The sequence below is a fragment of the Sarcophilus harrisii genome, chromosome 3, assembly GCF_902635505.1.
Source record: "Sarcophilus harrisii chromosome 3, mSarHar1.11, whole genome shotgun sequence".
In the NCBI taxonomy this organism is placed as follows: domain Eukaryota; kingdom Metazoa; phylum Chordata; class Mammalia; order Dasyuromorphia; family Dasyuridae; genus Sarcophilus; species Sarcophilus harrisii.
Genome location: NC_045428.1, coordinates 50,493,875 through 50,513,805, shown reverse-complemented (window position 1 = coordinate 50,513,805; position 19,931 = coordinate 50,493,875).

Sequence of the window (19,931 nt, the reverse complement as noted above, 5' to 3'; positions counted from 1 at the left end):
CCCTCCAGCCACGCCCCCTTCCCCATAATGAGGCCGACAAGCACTGATTAAGCGCCCTCCGAGGTCGGTGCGTTGGGGAAACTGAGGCAGGCCGCGGGGAAGTGACGCGCCCCGCATTTAGGCTAGGAAAATGGTCGCGGGTGTGAAAGGGCAGGTCCCCCCTCCCCCACCCTCACCCCCACCCCCACCCCCACCCCCCGTGGCTTGTAGCTAATTGAATCTTTCCTTTATCCCGCGTTTGCTTCTCAGCGAACACGTTCCCTCCCTGGACGTGAATTATGGTTTTATGGATTGCCTTGAATTAAGTTACGTCTAATTGTTAAACACTTACTAGCCCACCCCGGCAGTAGCGGCTCAGGCCATGAAGTCATCACCGGCCGCTGTAGTATAATTATCATTTAGGATAAAAACAAGGGGCATTTGTGTCGTGCTTTAGGATTCATTCTCGCCCAGCAGCTCCTGGCTCCAACCATCCAGGCAGCTCTTGGATGATGGCACTGGGCGCTTCCCCGGTCCCCTCCCTCCCTCGGGGCTGGACCCCGCTCCTCCCGGTATCCCCCGGGTTCCTCACTCTCATCTGCCCCATGGAGCCAGTCCGCTGCCAGATCTAAGCGTTTTCCCATCCCCTCCCTTTGCGCGCACGGCCACGGCGCCGTAATTCAGGTAATGTTCCCTTCTCACCTGGACCACTTCTGACCTTGGTCCTGGTTTCCTTCGCTTCCCGCCCTGTCCATCTCCCTGAAAGGTTCTCTCCTCCTCTGATTGGTCAATGTATCCTCGTACAGCGCCCATCTGCCCCCGCCTCTGGGCCAAAGACGGCCGGGTCAGTGTACTCCTTCCAGCGCCTCCGGGCTCGGGTCTGTGACCTCCCTCCCCCAGGAGGGCACCTTCCTCCTTTCAGCTTCTACGGGAGACCCGGGCCAACCCAGAGCCCGTGACAGACCCGAGAGTCAGGAAATAAGCTTCATTTCAGAGGGAGGAAAAAGCTGTTTTCAAGTGCTAGTCCCCGTTCCGAAGAAGGGAGATTAAAGGCTGCGGGAGGCTCGGGCCACCATATACATGAAAAGGGTTGATCCATAACACAAGCACTCTTAGATCTTGAGAGAGTTCTCGATGGTTAGCACTTGGGACAATATAGGTGACAGAACAGCCTTTGTCTCAGATCTTAAGGGCCATGGCCGCCCTTCTCAGTACAGAACCAGCGCAGCCTGTGTCGGGAACAGGAGGGCAGTACTTGTCAATGGCAAGGAACAGGTGATGGATGGTCCTGGAAAATGAGGGGAGCTCCATTCCTTGGAGACCCTGCCACACAGTGAGATCATTCCCGGGCGCAAAGGATTATTGTTATGTCAAACAGCGGAAAGAGGCTATCTCCTACAAATTTTAACAAATATAAATAAGGAGTGGTTTTTATTTTTTATTTTATTTATTTTTTTGCTTCTGTTTATATTCCCAGCACTTAGCAAAGCGTTTGGAACATGGTGCTTAATAACTCAGTTGCCAAAGTGCTTTTCCTAAAGCACAGCCCTTGACTCCCTATGCCCTCCAAGGTCAAATGCTTGGAACATGGTGCTTAACGAATGTTTGTGGCAGCCCTTTTTGTAGTGGCTAAAAACTGGAAACTGAATGGATGTCCATCGGTTGGAGAATGGCTGAATAAATTGTGGTATATGAATATTATGGAATATTACTGTTCTGTAAGAAATGACCAACAGGATGATTTCAGAAAGGCCTGGAGAGACTTACACGAACTGATGCTGAGTGAAATGAGCAGGACCAGGAGATCATTATGTGCTTCAACAACAATACTATATGATGACCAGTTCTGATGAACCAGGCCATCCTCAGCAATGAGATCAACCAAATCATTTCCAATGGAACAGTAATGAACTGAACCAGCTATGCCCAGATAAAGAACTCTGGGAGATGACTAAAAACCATTACATTGAATTCCCAATCCCTATATTTATGGACACATGCATTTTTGATTTCCTTCACAAGCTAATTGTACAATATTTCAGAGTCTGATTCTTTTTGTACAGCAAAATAACGTTTTGGTCATATATACTTATTGTGTATCTAATTTATATTTTAATGTATTTAACATCTACTGGTCATCCTGTCATCTGGGGAGGGGGTGGGGGGGGTAAGAGGTAAAAAATTGGAACAAGAGGTTTGGCAATTGTTAATGCTGTAAAGTTACCCATGCATATATCCTGTAAGTAAAAGGCTATTAAATAAAAAGAAAAAAAAAGAAAAGGAACATGGTGCTTAATAACTCAGTTGCCAAAGTGCTTTTCCTAAAGCACAGCCCTTGACTCCCTATGACCTCCAAGGTCTAATGCCTGTGTGGGCATTTAAAAATCTTATTTTCCATGCCATATTCATTATTCCCTTTCTAAAAGTTTTGTGAAATCCTGACTATATTTTCTCAGTAATTTTCTTGTTGCTTGCAATATTTTCTCCTTAACCTGGGAGTTTTGAAACTTGGCTATGACATTACTATAGGTTTTCCTCCTAGAATTACTTTCAGGTGGAGAATGGTTGTTTTTCCCTCCTACTTCTACTTTATCTTCTTATTCTAGAGCTTCAGGACAATCTTTCATAATAATTTCCTTTGATGTATCCAGATTCCTTTTATGATAAAAACTTTCAGGTAGTCTGACAATTTTTATTTCATCTCTTCTCCATCTCCTTTCCTAAGTCATGATGAAAGTCCCCCAAGTACAGGGTCCTGAAAATGTTCTTGCTTCTGTGCAGCCCTCACTGGGTGTATGCTGGCTCCTCCTTGCTGACAGCCATGGCCCAGGATTACCTCTAGTCAGCATTTCTAGATGTAACTTCCAAAAAAGAGTGGGGAGAACTTAAATCTTGCCCCACTCAGCATCTGCTGTTTTTTGTATGAAAGATAGAGGTTAAAAGTTCATGACATAAAATTTCTTGATGCTGTGAGCAAAAGTGTGTGAAAGTTAAGGGTGAGATTTCTCAAAGCTAGTCTATTTCCTAACATTATTGCCCCAGTAAAATTGACATGCAGGTGTCTTAACTTCACTCAGGCCAAATCTCAGCCCCAGGAGGTCATAGGAGAACAACTTTTTTTTAATCCCTTTATTTTTGCAACTTTACGTTCATTTCATGGTGACATTGTTTTTTGAGGAAGTCTAGAGAGCCTGGAAATTTCTGACTTCATCATCTTCCCAGAATGCTCCTCTTTCCCATTAGGAAGAGAAATTAATTTTAAAACATAAATAGCTGTAAACATATGGTTAATTGACTCTGATATGTAAAACTTTATGTAATTAAAATATCAAGCTATAATTTTTTTTATTTTTTTTATTTAATAGCTTTTTATTTGCAGGTTATATGTATGGGTAACTTTACAGCATTAACAATTGCCAAACCTCTTGTTCCAATTTTCCACCTCTTACCCCCCCACCCCCTCCCCCAGATGGCTGGATGACCAGTAGATGTTAAATATATTAATATATAAATTAGATACACAATAAGTATACATGACCAAACTGTTATTTTACTGTACAAAAAGAATCAGACTCTGAAATATTGTACAATTTAAGCTATAATTTTTAAAAAATCATCATAACCCTTCCCCTTTTCTACCTTCTAGACATATCTTACTTGCCTCAATGCCCTCTACAATCTAGTTACACTAATCTAGAATATGATTTCTCCTGCCTTTGTCTTTGTTCTGTCCCCATGCCTGGAATGCTCTACTATTCATTCAACAAATATTTATTAATCTCTTACTATGTGACAGGCATTGTGCTATACACAAAAAGAGGCAAATGACAGTCTGCCTTCAAAGAGCTTGCAATTTAATGAGAGAGACAGCACACAAACAATTCATATATACACATACGCACACATCCACATATATATGCACACACACATACATTTACCACATGAGCAATATATACAAGATAAATGGGAGCTAATCAACAGAAGGAAGATAATAGAAGTAAGAGGGGTTGGGGAAGGCTTCCTGTAGAAAGTGAAATTTTAGTTGGGACTTAAAAGAAATCCAGGGAGGGCAGTGACATTTAATTTCTTCTTAATTTTCTCTGCTTCCTTTCAGAAAGCTCAAATTCCCCCCTTCTGTAGGCAGCCATTTCTGGTCCTTCTACCCACCAGTTTCTAATGCCTTCCCCTTTTGGATTATTTTCCATCTACTTTGTACATACTTCGTGTGTACCTGATTATTGATATATTTTCTAAATTATTAGAATGTACCCTCCTTGAGGGTATGGACTATTGTTATTGGTGATGTGTATGGGGGGGGGAACAGGAAATTTGCCCTTTTTTTGTATCCCCAGCATTTAGCACAATGCCCAGCACATAGTTGTTTGTTTGTTTGTTTTTTAACTAGTTCAATATTTTTTTATTTTTTATTTAATAGCCTTTTATTTACAGGTTATATGTATGGGTAACTTTACAGCATTGACAATTGCCAAACCTCTTGTTCCAATTTTTCCCCTCTTACCCTGCCCCACCCCCTCCCCCAGATGGCAGGATGACCAGTAGATGCTAAATATATTAAAATATAAATTAGATACACAATAAGTATACATGACCAAACCGTTATTTTGCCCAGCACATAGTTAGTGCTAATATAATTGTTTATTGACTGACTGACCAAGTTATCATTTGTGTCGATAAAGATATTTCATTGCTGACAAAAATCACAAATCCTTCACTACAAGTGACATGTAAGAAGTATAAAAAGAAAAGTCAGAGTAGATAACTATGTACATAAACAAGTTTAGATTGAAGGGAATCAAGGCAAGAATTAAAGTTTTCTCATGCTAAGGGTCAGCTTAGGGACCTGTGTATGAGACCAAAGTCATAGACTCTCATACACCCCCCTCTTAGTTACATCAACATCAGTAAATCAGTCTACTCCAAGTAGGAATCAAGACCTGGGCCCATACCAAGACCGTATGAATCCTTGCATATTCTTCCACCCTCAAAGATTGCTTAAGATAACTCAAGGCAATGGCATTAAGGTTTAAAGAAATCTGGGACATAGTGAAATTCATATTTCCATTCTACAAAACAAACAAACAAAAAATCTAGAATCAAAGAGAAACTGTTCTTTTTAAATAGATTTTTAAAATTAGTGTCTTTTTTTTTTTTAACATAAATTTAGGTTTTCTACTCTGCCTCCAAATAAGCTATTCAAATAATGATTTTTTTTTAAGGAAGAAAAGAAAATCCAAAAACTTAATGGATACATCACAGGTTTTGTATTATTGATGTAGATTTTGATGACTTTCAGCCAGAGCAAAAGAGCATACACTTTGTGAAAGATTAAAAACTTGTATAAGTAAGCTATAGCTTTCAAGACAAGGTGAAACTTAAGTAGACTTTGAAGCATAAACAAATCCAGGTTGGATTCAGAAGCAGAGAAAGAGAAAAAGTGAGGCGCAAACCCCTTCCCTTCCTTCTATTTCTTCTTAGTCAGCATCTGAATATGGATGTAGGATGAGTACCTGGTCTCAGAAAACTGAGGTTTGAATTTTGGCTCCTGAGTTCTGTGACCCCAGAAAATCACTTGTTAGATACACTTAATCTTTTCAAAAGATTACCTGCTTCACAGGGCTATACTACTATGAGGTCAAAAAAATCTAATGACATCAAAGGCTTTGTAAATCACAAAATACTATATACAATTACATTAGTTAAGTGATTCAGTGGATAGAGTGATAGACCAAGAGCCAGGAAGAAAAATTTGAATCCTGCCTTTAATATTTATAAGTGTGTTTATACACCTATATATAAGTGTGTTTAATTTTTGTGTGACCTTAGGCAAGAGGATCGCCTAATCTCAGTTTTAGTTTCATCCTCTATAAAATGGGTATTTGAAGTAGCATCTTCCTCTCAAGGTTGTTGTGAGAATCAAATAACACATGTAAAGAAAGCACTTCTCAAATTTCAAAGTGCTGAATAAAGATACTTGAACAAGATGGAAGATTAGATATTTTTTCTGATCCTCAAATAAACCAACTTAAATTGTCTCCAAGGTCTAGGATACCCAGAATCCAAAAGAAGGTTAAACAAAAAGGGGGGGGGGGTTAATGATGTCCACAGTCCAGTTCCCCCTCTTTCTTTCCATTGCTATGGAGACCTTGGATGTAGGTTGTAGAAGTTTGCTTCAGCTGTGATATACAGTATCAACTGTAGCCTTTCAGAAACAAAAACCTGCTGGTAGTTATAATCCTATAGCATCAGTGCTGCAAAGCTTTGAGCTGCCTCTACCAAGAGAGAGACAACTATATAGCACAAGCAGGGAGGTTTCTCTGACGTTCCAGGGCCAGGTCAGAAAACTGAAGAACAGAAGGAGCAGGAAAGGAGAACTAGCACAGGACCTGTGTCGGGGGAAGGAAGGAGACTGCAGTCCTCCACTAAAACGGTTAGAAAGAGCACAGCATCTAGCTAAGACCATTTCTAATCATCCAAAAGTCACTTGGCAGAGACCTATGGCAGTGAACTGTGAATTTTCCAGTGTGGAAGGAGACAGATATTTTGAGATTCAAAGAAACTACCAACAGAAGGGACAGAAGGTGAATAGGGAAAAAAAAAAATAACACAACAAAACAACCAAACATCAAATTATCAAAATGAAGAAAATTCAAAAATCTTGAATATAAGCGGATAAATCAAGGGAAAGATATCAACAAAGAAATATGACCTCCATATATAGTGAATAAATTTAGGCAACTATCAGAGAATTCTGAAAAACAAAGGAAAATGATCTAACAGTGAGAATATGAGGACCTTGTGTAATGTAGGGAAAACATGGAACCAAAGGACATTATTTCTAAGTGGTCCAAAAGAGAAATGAGAATTATAAAAGGCAGAATTTAAAGCCTAAAATAAATATAGTGGGTAAAGCAGAAAAACTGCAACCTGCAATGGCAAAGCTCACTAGAGAAACAAGAGTACATTAGATTGTGAATGCAAATCTACAGAAGGTAAGGACAATCTAGGAGAAGAAAATCAAAAAAGCAATGCTTAAAAAAATATTCTCACTATGCTAGCAAAACATACTCATCTTTAAAAAGGTTTTGGAAAAACTTACCTCATATTTTAAAAAATTTGAGGCCATTTGCTCTGAACTCTCTCTTTTCCCCTTTTCCTAATCACCTATCCCTCAGGTGCCTTATTCCACTTTCTCCTCCTTCACTACTGTTTCTCATGATGAAGTGGCTTTGCTCCTCAATTAAGACCATCCCTTTACTAGTTTAAGTAATCCTATTCCACCCCATCTCCATTCCATGCCCCATTTGTTATCTTTCCAATCTCTCTCTCTCTACTGGCTTATTTCCAATCTCTCCCTCTGTTGGTTTATTTCCTACTTCTTACAAATATCTCATATCTCCTCTATCCTGGAAAAAACTCTCACTTGATCCTCCTATCCCTGCTAAATATTGTCCTATTTTTCTTTTGTTCTTTGTATCTAAAACACCTTGAAGAGGAGATCCTATGAAAAATGCTATCCTTATCCAAAGAGATTAGGGAGATTGAATATAGTTTGAAGCATAGTGCTTTCACCTTTTTGTGTTGTTTGCTTGTTTTTTTTCTTTCTCATTTTTTTCCTTTTGATCTGATTTTTTTTTTGCACAACATGACAAATATGGAAACATGTTTAAAAGAATTGCACATCTTTAACCTATATCAGATTGCTTGCTGTGTTGGGGAATGGGAAAGGAAGGGAGGGAGAAAAAATTGGAACTCAAAGTTTATAAAAATGAATATTGAAAATTGTCTTTATATGTATTTGGAAAAATAAAATATTTAAAAAAGGAAAAAAGAAGATCCTATCTACAATAAATACTTCCACTTTCTCTTCTCTCTATTCCTAACCCATTTACATCTGGATTCCGGCCTTATCATGCCTCTAAATTGCTCTCTCTAAGGGACTAATGATCTTTTAGTTGTCAGATCTAATGGCTTTTCCTTAATCTTCATTTCTCTTGAATTCTTTGCAATCTTTGATGATGTAATGCCAAAGGTCACTTTTAATGGGGTGACCGGTTCCTCCATTTGTCCTATTTCGTATTCTGCCTTAAGGTTATGATCATCCCCTCTTAATGGTTGAGATAAAGGTGTTATAGACATTCCTTAATGTCATTAGAATATCAGTAACCTCCATCTATGAGGCTATCCCCACCTAGGTCTCTGCATTATGTCATTGTTAATGTTATTCCATAAAAGGCTTGCTGTCCCGATACGCGGGGCTAGACTCTTTGAGATGATACTCTGGTCTAGCCCTGGGATCCATTGGTCCCAGTATTTCTCTCCATTTAATAAACTATTGAATTGGTCTCTAATCTCTGTCTTGCTCAGTTTCTTTTGACATTACAATGAAGCTGATCACTATCTTGTCCCTTCTTCTCTCTAGGTTTAGGGACACCACTCTCTCCTGATTTCTCTGCTAACTAACAGCTCCTTTTCTGTCTCCTTTGTTGGACCCTCCTCCAGATCATACCTCTTAGCTGTAGGTAAGGGTTCTGTTCTGGGTCTTAATTTCTTCTTTCTATACTACTCCACCTAGTAACCTTATCAGCTCCCATAGATTTAATTACCCTTATGCTGATGATAATTAAATCTGCCTTTCTTTCCTCATTTTCTTTTTTTTCCCTCAATAGTATTTTTCTCAGCCATTCCCCAACTGATGGGTATTGGCTCAGTTTCCAATTCCTCGTCACCACAAAAAGAACTTCTCTCACTTTCTCTGCTGATCTTCAGTCTCACATCTCTAACTAACCTTTCAGACATTTCTAACTGGATGACCAGGAGACACCTTAAACTACATATGTCCAAAATGGAACTCATTATTTTCCCCTCTTACACCTTATCCCTCCCCTTGCCTATTATTTTAGAGGGCAACATCATCCTCCCAGTCCCTCAAGCTCACAACATAGGCCTTATCCAGGATTTCTTATTGTCTTCCATCCCCCATATCCAATCTGTTGTTAAGACCAGATGATTTCACTCTTTTAACATTTTTCAAATACACCCCCTGTCCTCTGATTCTTCCACTACTCTGGTGCAGTCTCATCACCTCATGCCTTGATTTTTATAATAGCCTACAGGTGGATCTGCCTGCCTCAACTCTCTCCCCATTTCAATACATTTTCCATTAGCCACTAAAGTGATTTCTCCTAAAATAGTGGTCTGATCAACAAACTCCAGTGGCTGCTTATTGCCTCTAGGAGAAAATGCAAAATCTACAGATCATCTCTAGAAAAAAAATCCCAAGGCTCCAAACTCCAGGACACATAGTAGCTAAATTAAACAATTCAATTCAAAAACATGTTCTACAAATGATCAGGTAAAAGACCTTCAAATATAAAAGAAAGGACATTGGAATAGCTCATTAAAAATGTTGGGTGGGATAGAATACAGTATTCTGAAGAGCAGTGGAGCTCAGGGTGCAACCCAGAACAACCTACTTTCAAATATGAACTTAACCATAGGTAAAAAAAGATGGATACTCAATAATAAAATCTTGAAAGAAAACCAGAAATGAAAAAATGATGTGCTTCTCAGAACACTGCAAATAACAGATGCAGGAGGAGTGAATAAATGCAGCAACAGCAACAAAGTGACAGCAGAGAGACCAATAAGAAATTTCTAAATATTCCCCCCAAAATGGGTGAAAGCAGAAGTCTGGTGGAGAAAATAGTGAAGAGACAGGCACAGGGGCATTATATTTTGATGGGACATTTCAATATGAGAGAATCCATAAAGGGAAAGGGGAGCAGGATATTAGAGAAGAATATGTGAAGTGCTAGGGTTAAAACAAGGGCTAGCATTGAGAGAAGGGCAACCCATGTAGTTTCAAAAAGAGAAGAGTCTACAGAGAAGTATATGAAGAGGAAAGGATTGAAAAAAGAGGGAAAAGGAGGGAGTCATTGCCTTAGTGGGCGGAAGGGGTCCCTTTCTTGAATACTCCTATAGGTGAAGAGAGACAGTCTGTGAAAAGAGATGGGGACCTTGCACTGGGTGTTACCTGGGCAATTTGGTCCTTGAAAATCCTACTTGTTTTACGTCAGAACACGAAGAATTGGAATTCCTGGGGCCAACTGAGATAGTAAGAGAATATGGAGTAAGGCAAGAGATTTTGAGGCAAATGGGAGAAAAGATAACCAAGGGAGGCTATAGATCACTGGTGGGCCACAGAATCAGTGACTGGGGAGGGGAAGGACTCTACGTTTGGGCAGTAACACCTACAAAAACAGGAATTTTTCTGGTAGTGAGGCACAATGGAAAAGGGAAATCCACAGGGCAAACTCTGTAAGGCAGTGACAGAAACTGCCTTAGAGGATACTGGTAACCCTGGAAGTTTTGATTGCATGAAGAACATAGAGAAAAGAGAGATGATATAATGATAGGGATTAAGCCTCAAAGACTAAGTATCTAGAGTAGATAGAGAGGGTGGATAATGAAAAGAGTGAATGAAATTTTTTGAAAAGAGTACAAAAAACTGAACAAAAAACTAATGAACAGGACTAATTGAAGAGGAGGAAAGGAAGGTGAATTTATTTGACTATTCTGAAAAGGAAAAGAGGGGAAATTATTTAACTCAAGAGAAAAATAAAGATGTAATAAGCAAAACTTCAAAAGGAAAGAGTTACCAAATGAGAGGAGAGCATCAAGGATGAGGGAAGGAGCTGATGGGAACCAGACCACCTTAAAAAATAAGATAAAATAATTGATGGAATATACCATAATGCTTACCTTCTGGGAGGGAAAAAGTAGAAAGAGGGGTGTTAAGGGACAGGTCAATTCTCCGAGAGCCTCCACAGCTGTGGATCATAGCATCTGAAGGAGTTGCAGGGCAGCCTTTGCTGACATAGGTGTTGCAAACTGGAATGAAATAAATTGGAGACAGAGGGGGAAAAAAGAGAGATCAGAGAATGCAGTCTCTCTCAGTCAGAGAGGTCAGAGAACGGCAACTGCCTCTTAGTCTTCTTGTATCATCCTCTCACACGAGGTGATCCATTCTGAAGGTCTGGGTTGGATCTCCAGGAGCCACTGTCAGGTGGCTCCTATGTATTCCAACAGCTCCCATGTATTCCAACAGAGGGAGGAAACTGAATTAAAAAAAAACAAAAAACAAAACTTGTAGAAAGGGAGGAAAACATAAATCTAACTCTCATAGCTTTAAATGTGAATGGGTTATGTAATCCAATAAAATGAAAAAGAATTACAGATGGGATAAAAAAGCTTTTGCTTAAAAGAAACATATTTAAAAAAAGACATACACAAAATGAAAATGAGGGCATGGAAAAAAATGTACTATTCATGAAGTAAATCCAAAAAAGCAGGAGTTGCAACTATGCTGTCTGGGAAAGCAAAAACAAACATTAAAAAACAAAATAGGGTAATAAGATTTTATTAAATTTTTTTTTTTTTTTTTTTTTTTTTTTGCTAAGGCAATTGGTGTTAAGTGACTTGCCCAGGGTCACACAGCTAGAAAGTGTTAAGTGTTTGAGGCCAGATTTGAACTCAGGTACTCCTGACTTCAGGGCTGGTGCTCTATCCATTGCACCAACTAGCTGCCCCAATAAGGAGATTTTATTATGCTGAAAGGAATCATATACAAAACCCAATAAACTTATATGCTTCAAATGCCTTAGCATCCAAATTCATCAAATAAATCTTGTACCTTATCGAGGTACAAGAAAATATAGATAATAAAACAATACTGACAGGAGAATTTAATATCCCTTTTTCCATTTTGGATAAATCTAACAGAAAGATAAACTAAAGGGAAATTATGGAGCTGAACAAATTTTCACAGAAAATAGAATTAAAAGCATTATGGCATCTTCTAAATGGACAGCAAAACAACATAAATATTTCTCAGCATCATATGAAACTATTAGAAAATTGACCTTGTCCACTCAGCTCAGACATATTGCAAAAAAGTGCAAAAAGGCAGAAATGGTTAATATGTCTTTTACAAACCATAATGAAATTAAAATAATAATTTTTTCAAGGACTACAAATAAAAGATACAGCCCCAAATGGAGCTAAGGAAATCCTAAATAAGAGTAAATCAAAGAATAAATCACAGAAGCAATTAATAATTATGTAAAAGAAAATGATAATTATGAAACAACATGCTAAAATTTCTGAGGTGCAGCTAAAGCAGTTTTCAGGGAAAATTATACTTTTACACACATAAAACAGAAAAAGAGGATTAATGAACTGAATAAACAATTTTAAAATAAACACAGAAATGGAAAGATTAAAAATTAAAGGGGAAACATAAAACTAAAACAAAAATAGAAACAAAAACAAAAAATTCAGAGATGATAATTAAAACTAAAATATTGGTTTTTAGGGAAGAATAATAAAATTAATGAACTGTTTGCTAATATAATTAAAAAGAAGAGACTGGACAATTCAATAAATAATAAATGAGCAAAGTGGAATCAAAGTAAAACTAGAAGACATAAAAAAAAGTTAGAACATATCATTCAGTTTCACACTAACAAAATGAGAATACAAAAGAAGTAGAGAAATATCTTAAAAAATATTAAAAACCCTACCCTCTTAGAAGATCAGCTAGAGATCCAAAATAAAAAGGAATTAGCTGTATCTATAAAGGACCTACCAAAAAAGAAACTTCTGGTCCTGAAGAATTCAGAAAATAATTCTATTAGACTTTTAATAAACAATTAGTACTTGTATTATCCAAATTATTTTCGAAAACTGAGAAAGAAAACAATGTAACAAAATCTTTTTTATAAGATAAATATGGTCCTAATGCCTAAATTAGGGAAAGATAAAACATATAAAGAAAACTACAGTCCAATATCATTAATGAACATCGACTCAAAAATCTTAAAATTCAATCAAACAAAATATACTGATTTATTCAATAAATTATTCATTATGACCAAGTATGATTTATATAAGGAGGCAAGAATAGTTCAACCTTAAAAAAATGATCAACATTATTAATCATATATTTTAAATCACATAATCATCTCAATAGATGCAGAAAATGTCTTTGACAAATTCAATGTTTTTATATTAAAAAAAAAAAAACCCTACAACATAGAGACACAAAGAGATTCTTTAGAAAAAAAATTAATTTAAACCAAAAGCAAGCATCATGTGTAATGGATAGAACTTTTCCCATTAAATATAAGGGTTTACGTAAGTATATGTCCTCTCCTCACTATAATTTGATATAGTACTGGAAATTCTAGCAATAATAATCACATCAGTGAGAAAATAAAGAAATAAGGATAGGCAAAGAGGATATAAAACTATCTCTGTTTAACTGATGAAATAATGATTTACTTGGAAAACCCCAGGGAATCAGTAAAAATGCTAAATGAGACAATTAATAGTTTCAGCAAAGTTGCATACTACAAAATAAATTCTCAAAAAGCAATAGCATTTCAATAGGTGAATTTGAAAATTGATACTTCACTTTATTTTGTAGTGCTTATTAAATATTGAAAATTATAAAATTGTGCATCAATATTTGTGAATCAAATTCAGACTTGATTGTATAGACTCTATTAGTAAAATTTGTAAGAGTTTAACTTCCCTACTCTTATGGGCTAAATGTCCAACAACAAAGACTCAAATCTGTGAGCTTTTGTTGATGATGAGAGAAGGATGTTTGCCCACCATGAGACTTTCCAGGGAAAGTGACTCAATCTAGTGATAAGATGTTTGCCTACCACAAAACTTTCCAAAGGTTATTTTTTTTCCTGTTGTCATAGATTATGGAAATCCCCCTCTTTGAGTTAAGTGCAGTGTAAGCTTACCCTTCATTTCTGTTCAGATAAGTCACAGTCTTAGTTTGGTTTCTATCACTGGACTATTTTTATATTGCCACTTTTTCAACTTTACCTAGAAGTTTCCCTAAATATCAGATGGGCCCTTGGCAATGGCAGAGCCTTGCAAATGCTAGCCTTGTTAACGAATTGATTATGCTCAGAACTTTGTGCCTCAATTTCTCTTTATTACAGATTTTTTTTATCATGACAAAATAATAACAAAATAGGAAAAGCAATAATAGAAAAGGAAATCCCATTATAAATAATTACAAAATGTAGAAATAACTGGAAATCAAGCTACCAAAGCACACAGAAACTTGTATACTGTCAATTACAAAGAGCTTCTTAAAGAAAAAAAGTACAACTTATACATTTGAGGGAATATTCAGTACTCATGACTAGGACATGCCAACATAATAAAAATGACAATACTAACAAACATAATGTTCCCTTTTTAAAGTTATGCCAACCAAATTATCAAGGAAATTCTTTATACCATTTGATAAAGTAATACAAAATTTATTTGGAAAAATAAAAGATCTAGAATTTGAAAGTAAATGATGAAAAAAAGTAAGGTGGAGGAGGAATAGAACTTCCATATCTCAACTATATTATAAAGCAGCAGTCATCAAAACTATTTGATATAAGAGTTCATTGGAACAGACTAAAAAAGGGGAATCATAAAGTATAGAATTTAATAAATTAGTGTTTGATAAAAGGGAAAACACAAATTACCTAGGGAAAAAAAAGCAGTCAAATTAGATTTAGACCAATACCTTACACCATATTCCACAACATTCTAAATGGATATATAATCTTTTTTTTTTATTATTTAATAGCCTTTTATTTACAGGTTATATGTATGGGTAACTTTACAGCATTAACAACTGCCAAATCTCTTGTTCCAATTTTTCACCTATTACCCTCCACCCCCTCCCCAAGATGGCAGGATGACCAGTAGATGTTAAATATATTAAAATATAAATTAGATACACAATAAGTATACATGACCAAACCATTATTTTTCTGTACAAAAATAATCAGACTCTGAAATATTGTACAATTAGCTTGTGAAGGAAATCAAAAATGCAGGTGGGCATAAATATAGGGATTGGGAATTCAATGTAATGGTTTTTAGTCATCTCCCAGAGTTCTTTCTCTGGGCATAGCTGGTTCAGTTCATTACTGCTCCATTGGAAATGATTTGGTTGATCTCATTGCTGAGGATGGCCTGATCCATCAGAACTGGTCATCATCTGTTTTTTTGAATATAATGATCTCCTGGTCCTCCATTTCCTCAGCATCGTTTTGTAAAGTCTCCCAGGCCTTTCAAAATCCTGTTGGTCATTTCTTACAGAACAATAATATTCCATAATATTCATATACCACAATTTATTCAATTTCTCCAACAGTGGGCATCCCTCAGTTTCAGTTTCTAGCCACTACAAAGAGAGAGGGCTGCCACAAACATTCGTGCACATACAGGTCTCTTTCCTTTCTTTATAATCTTTTTGGGATATAAGCCCAGTAGTAACACTGCTGGATCAAAGGGTATGCACAGTTTGATAACTTTTTGAGCATAGTTCCAAACTACTCTCCAGAATGGTTGAATTCGTTCACAACTCCACCCAGTTGGTCATTTCTTACAGAACAATAATATTCCATAATATTCATATACCACAATTTATTCAGCCATTCTCCAACTGATGGGCATCCATTCAGTTTCCAGTTTCTGGCCACTACAAAGAGGGCTGCCACAAACATTCGTGCACATACAGGTCCCTTTCCCTTCCTTATGATCTCTTTGGTATATAATCTTAATATTAAAGATCATCCTAGAAAAATATAAGAGAAACATGCTATATCTCTCACATATTTATGTGTATATTTATGTACATATATATGCACATGTATATCAACAGTTCTCAAAAGAAATGAAAATTATAATAACCACATAAAAAGAATGTTCGAAATCACTAATAATAAAAGAAATGCAAACCAAAACAATCTTGAAATTTCACTTCACATCCTATAAATTGACAAAACTTGGCAATATTCAGTCTTAGAAGGGTAATGGAAGTATGGGAATACAAATGCATTGTTGGTAAATCTATCAGTGATATAACCATTTTAAAGAGCAATTTAGAATTATGCAATAATTTAATAAAATATTAAAAACTTTTGAGCCAGAGACTTGATTACTGAGCTTATGTCATAAGAATGATAAGAAGGAAGTCCCCATATGCTCCAAAATATTTACAGGAGCATTTTTTGTGATAGCTAAGAATTGGAAACAAAGTAGATGACCATCAACTGAGCAATGGCCAAATTGTTATTCATGAATATAATGGTATATTATTGTCTCATGAGATATATGTGATGAAGGAACACATGTTGAGTGAAAAAAGCTGAACCAAGAAAAAATATGCAATAATGTAAATGGAAAGAACAATGAATGATCCTCCAAAACAAAAACAAAAGCAAATGCAACAAAATAATAGCTTTAAGCTTAACTCAAATGAAGAAATATGAAAGGACAGCCTCAACCCACCACTTTGCAGAGGTGGGAGGTTCACAGGTGTTGCATTACACATAGTTTTGGACTTTTACCAATGTATTTTCAGTCGTGCTGATTTCTTTTTTCTTCTCCAAAAATATTATTTGTTATATGGGTGGCTCTCTAGAAAAGGCAAGGGAAAGGATACTTGCTATTATCATGATGATGTAGAAAACAGAAGATAGCAATAAAAATTTATTTTTAAAAATAAATGTTGGTTATGATTTTTCTCATTACATTTGAAAAGGCATTAACAAACAACTCACCTGAACCAGAACCATAGAAGAACCTTATCATTTTAACTAGATTCTTACATGAATTTTAATATTTTAAACAAAATATAGAAGTCATCAAATGTGGTAGCAATAAATTTAAGGATATCAGCTTCTGAGGGAAGGACTCTGTATTTGACAAAAACTGTTGGGAAAGCTGGAAATAGGTCAGGGAGAAATTAACAGTAACTGCAATGTTGATGTGACCTTGATGTTAAGTGATAACATAGGAAACTTAGAGACATCTTTCATAACAGGGCCTAGTGGGAGGATTCTTACCTAGCAATGACCTTAAAATAAAACATGGACAATTTGAATTATATAATGTTGAGAAACTTCTGCACAAGAAAATTAAATGCAATTCCAATTAGAAGGGAAACAATGGGGAAGGAGAAATCTTCACATTACTCTCTCAAAGGTTCAGTGTATAGGCTTCACAAAGAACTGATATTATTATATAAAAACAAGAGATATTACCTAATAGATAAGCAGGCAAGGATAGGAATAGACAGTTCCCAGATGAAGAAATGTAAGTTATCAACAACCATATGAAAAATGGTCCAAAAATCACCATTAATTAGAGAAATGCAAATTGCAATTGCACTGAGGTCCTACCTCTTATCCATATAAGACTAACAAAGACAAAAGAGGAAAACAACATTATTATTATTGAAGGCAAGAAGAGAAGTACACTGTTGGTAGAGTTGTGACTTGGCTCAAATATTCTGGAAAATAACTTGGGATTATTTCTCAAAATAGGTATATTCTGTAACTCAGTGAGAGTTACTATTAGACATCTACCCCCAAGAAGATCAAGGACAGAGGGGAAAAGACCCATATGTACAAGAATATTTATAGCAGTATTTTTGTTTTAGCAAAGAACTACAAACTAAAGGAATAACTATGTTTTTGGGAAATGACTGAACAAATCATGGCATATAGTTGTAAGAGGATTGATTTTTTTATTGCTCCATAAAAATGAAGATTATAGGGGATTTTAAAAAAAACATAGGACTATTTGTATGAACTGCTGTGGAGTAAAATGAACAAAACCAAGACAAGACAACAATTTACACAAGGCCCATAATAATAATGTAGGGGAAACAATGTTTAAAACCCTTACAATTTTGACCAAAATATCAAACAATTATGATTTCCAAAGTCCGATGATCAAACTTACCTTTTACTTCTTGGCAGAAAGAGGGAGGAAGGGAAAATGTATTTCATTTTTCAAATTATTTAATATTTTATTTCTGCCAACTACATATAAGAATAATTTTTAACATTCATTTCTTAAAACTTTGAATTCCTGCACATTTAACATATATTGAATTACTTGCCATTACTGAGACCAAAGCTAGTCTGAAAGGCTCTCCAGAAAGCTGCCCAGCCTCAGGCAAGGAGGTGCTGGAGGCTGAAGAAAGCAGAGGCAGAAGCAAGGGGCAATCTGCAAGAGCTCTTGGAACCAAGCAGAGAGATAGGCCTCTGAGCTAACCAGGCCCAAGGAAAGAGATAAGAAATAAAAGATCTGAACTTTTATCACCTGGCTGCATTTGGAGTAATTATTACTTTGAACTGAAACAAAGGCTGTCTCCAGAAAACCTCCCCAAGAAACCTGCTCCCAGAGAGAACCATTATTATTATTTTAAAGAAAAAAAAAACACCATAGGAAGAGAGAAAAAATGTTGAGCATGGGGTTTTGCAGGGTGAACATTGAAAATTATCTATGCACATGTTTTGAAAAAAGGTTTAAAAATAAAAAAATAACAAAAACATTTTGAATTTCACATTCTTTTTCTTCTCCCATCTGTCATTGAGAAGGCAAGCAATTTGATATAGGTTATGCATGTGCAGTCATGCAAAATGTTTTCATATTAGTCAAGTTGTGAAAGAAAACACAGACAAAAATAAAAGAAAAAGGAAGTTAAAAATATATACTTCACTCTATAATCAGACTCTATTATTTCTTTCTCTGGAGATGGATGCATTTTTCTAAAATTCTTAGTAATTGTCTTGGATCATTGTATTGCTGAAAATGACATTTCTACAATATTGCTATTATTATGTACAATCTTCTCTTGGTTCTGCTCACTTCACTTTGCATTAGCTCTTGGGAGTCTTTCCAGGTTTTTCTGAGAGCATCCTGCTCATTATTTCTTACAGCATAATAATATTCCATCATAATCATATACCACAACTTGTCTAGTTAATCCCCAGTTGAAGAGCATCTTCTCAATAGAAAAAGCATTTTCAAAGAGTGGTTAGATGTGATGACCAAGTTAGCACCCTGGATTCCTTAGAATCAGCCGGCGTCAGGATAAGCAAAAGTCCTTAGTCTTTATTCTTGATCTTCAGAGGTAGGATTGAATTGGATGGAAGCAGAATCTCCCTGACCTCCTTCTTCCTTGTCTACCACCTAAGTGACTCTGGCTCGTCTTACTCCACTCCCTAATACCTCCTACAATCCTCTGCATACATCAGTTATCGAGCCAGCACAGGATAGTGGGAAGGGCCATTCCCCAAACACGTGCCCATAGAGTACTGTCCAATCAGTAGTGAGCCTTGTGCTCAAACCGACCTCAGTGCATCGACTCAAGAGTTTCAGTCCTCTCCATCGTTAGAGTGCCAGGTCTGGAGGCAGAAAGACTCATCTTCCTGAGTACAAATCCAGCCTCAGATACGTATTAGATGTATGGCCCTGGATAAGTCATCTAACCTTATCTACCTCAGTTTCCTCATCTGTAAAATTAGTTGGAGAAGGAAAAGGCAAACCACTCCACTATCTTTGCCAAGAAAATCTGAAATGGAGTCATGTAGAGACAGTCACAACTGACAAAAGATTGAATGATAACAGCACTATGTACTAGGCATTTTAAATAATAATACTATTTGCCAACTTACATACATTGTGTTCTCCCTGGAGCCTCCATTTTGTGTCAAGGGGATCAGATTCGTTATTCTCTCATTATTTCATTTCTTTCTGAACTTCAAAATCATGTCTCTACTCCTACAACATCCTGGAACTTCATTAAGCAGCTGTGATCTGCTCAAACTGTAATATCTCCTTGCAAGCCCTGAACCACTTCTTCCTTTGATGAGTTTCTCCTAGAACCTCCATTTTGTGCTCTTTCCCTCCCCTCCTAGTCATGTTCCTGACGTTCTGGGCTTCAAAACCATGCTCCTAGTGGGGAATAACTTCTTTTCATTCCGCTCCTCCTACCTTCAACCTCCTTTCCTGAGTTGTTTCTTTTTCAGAATGTAAGTTTCTCATAG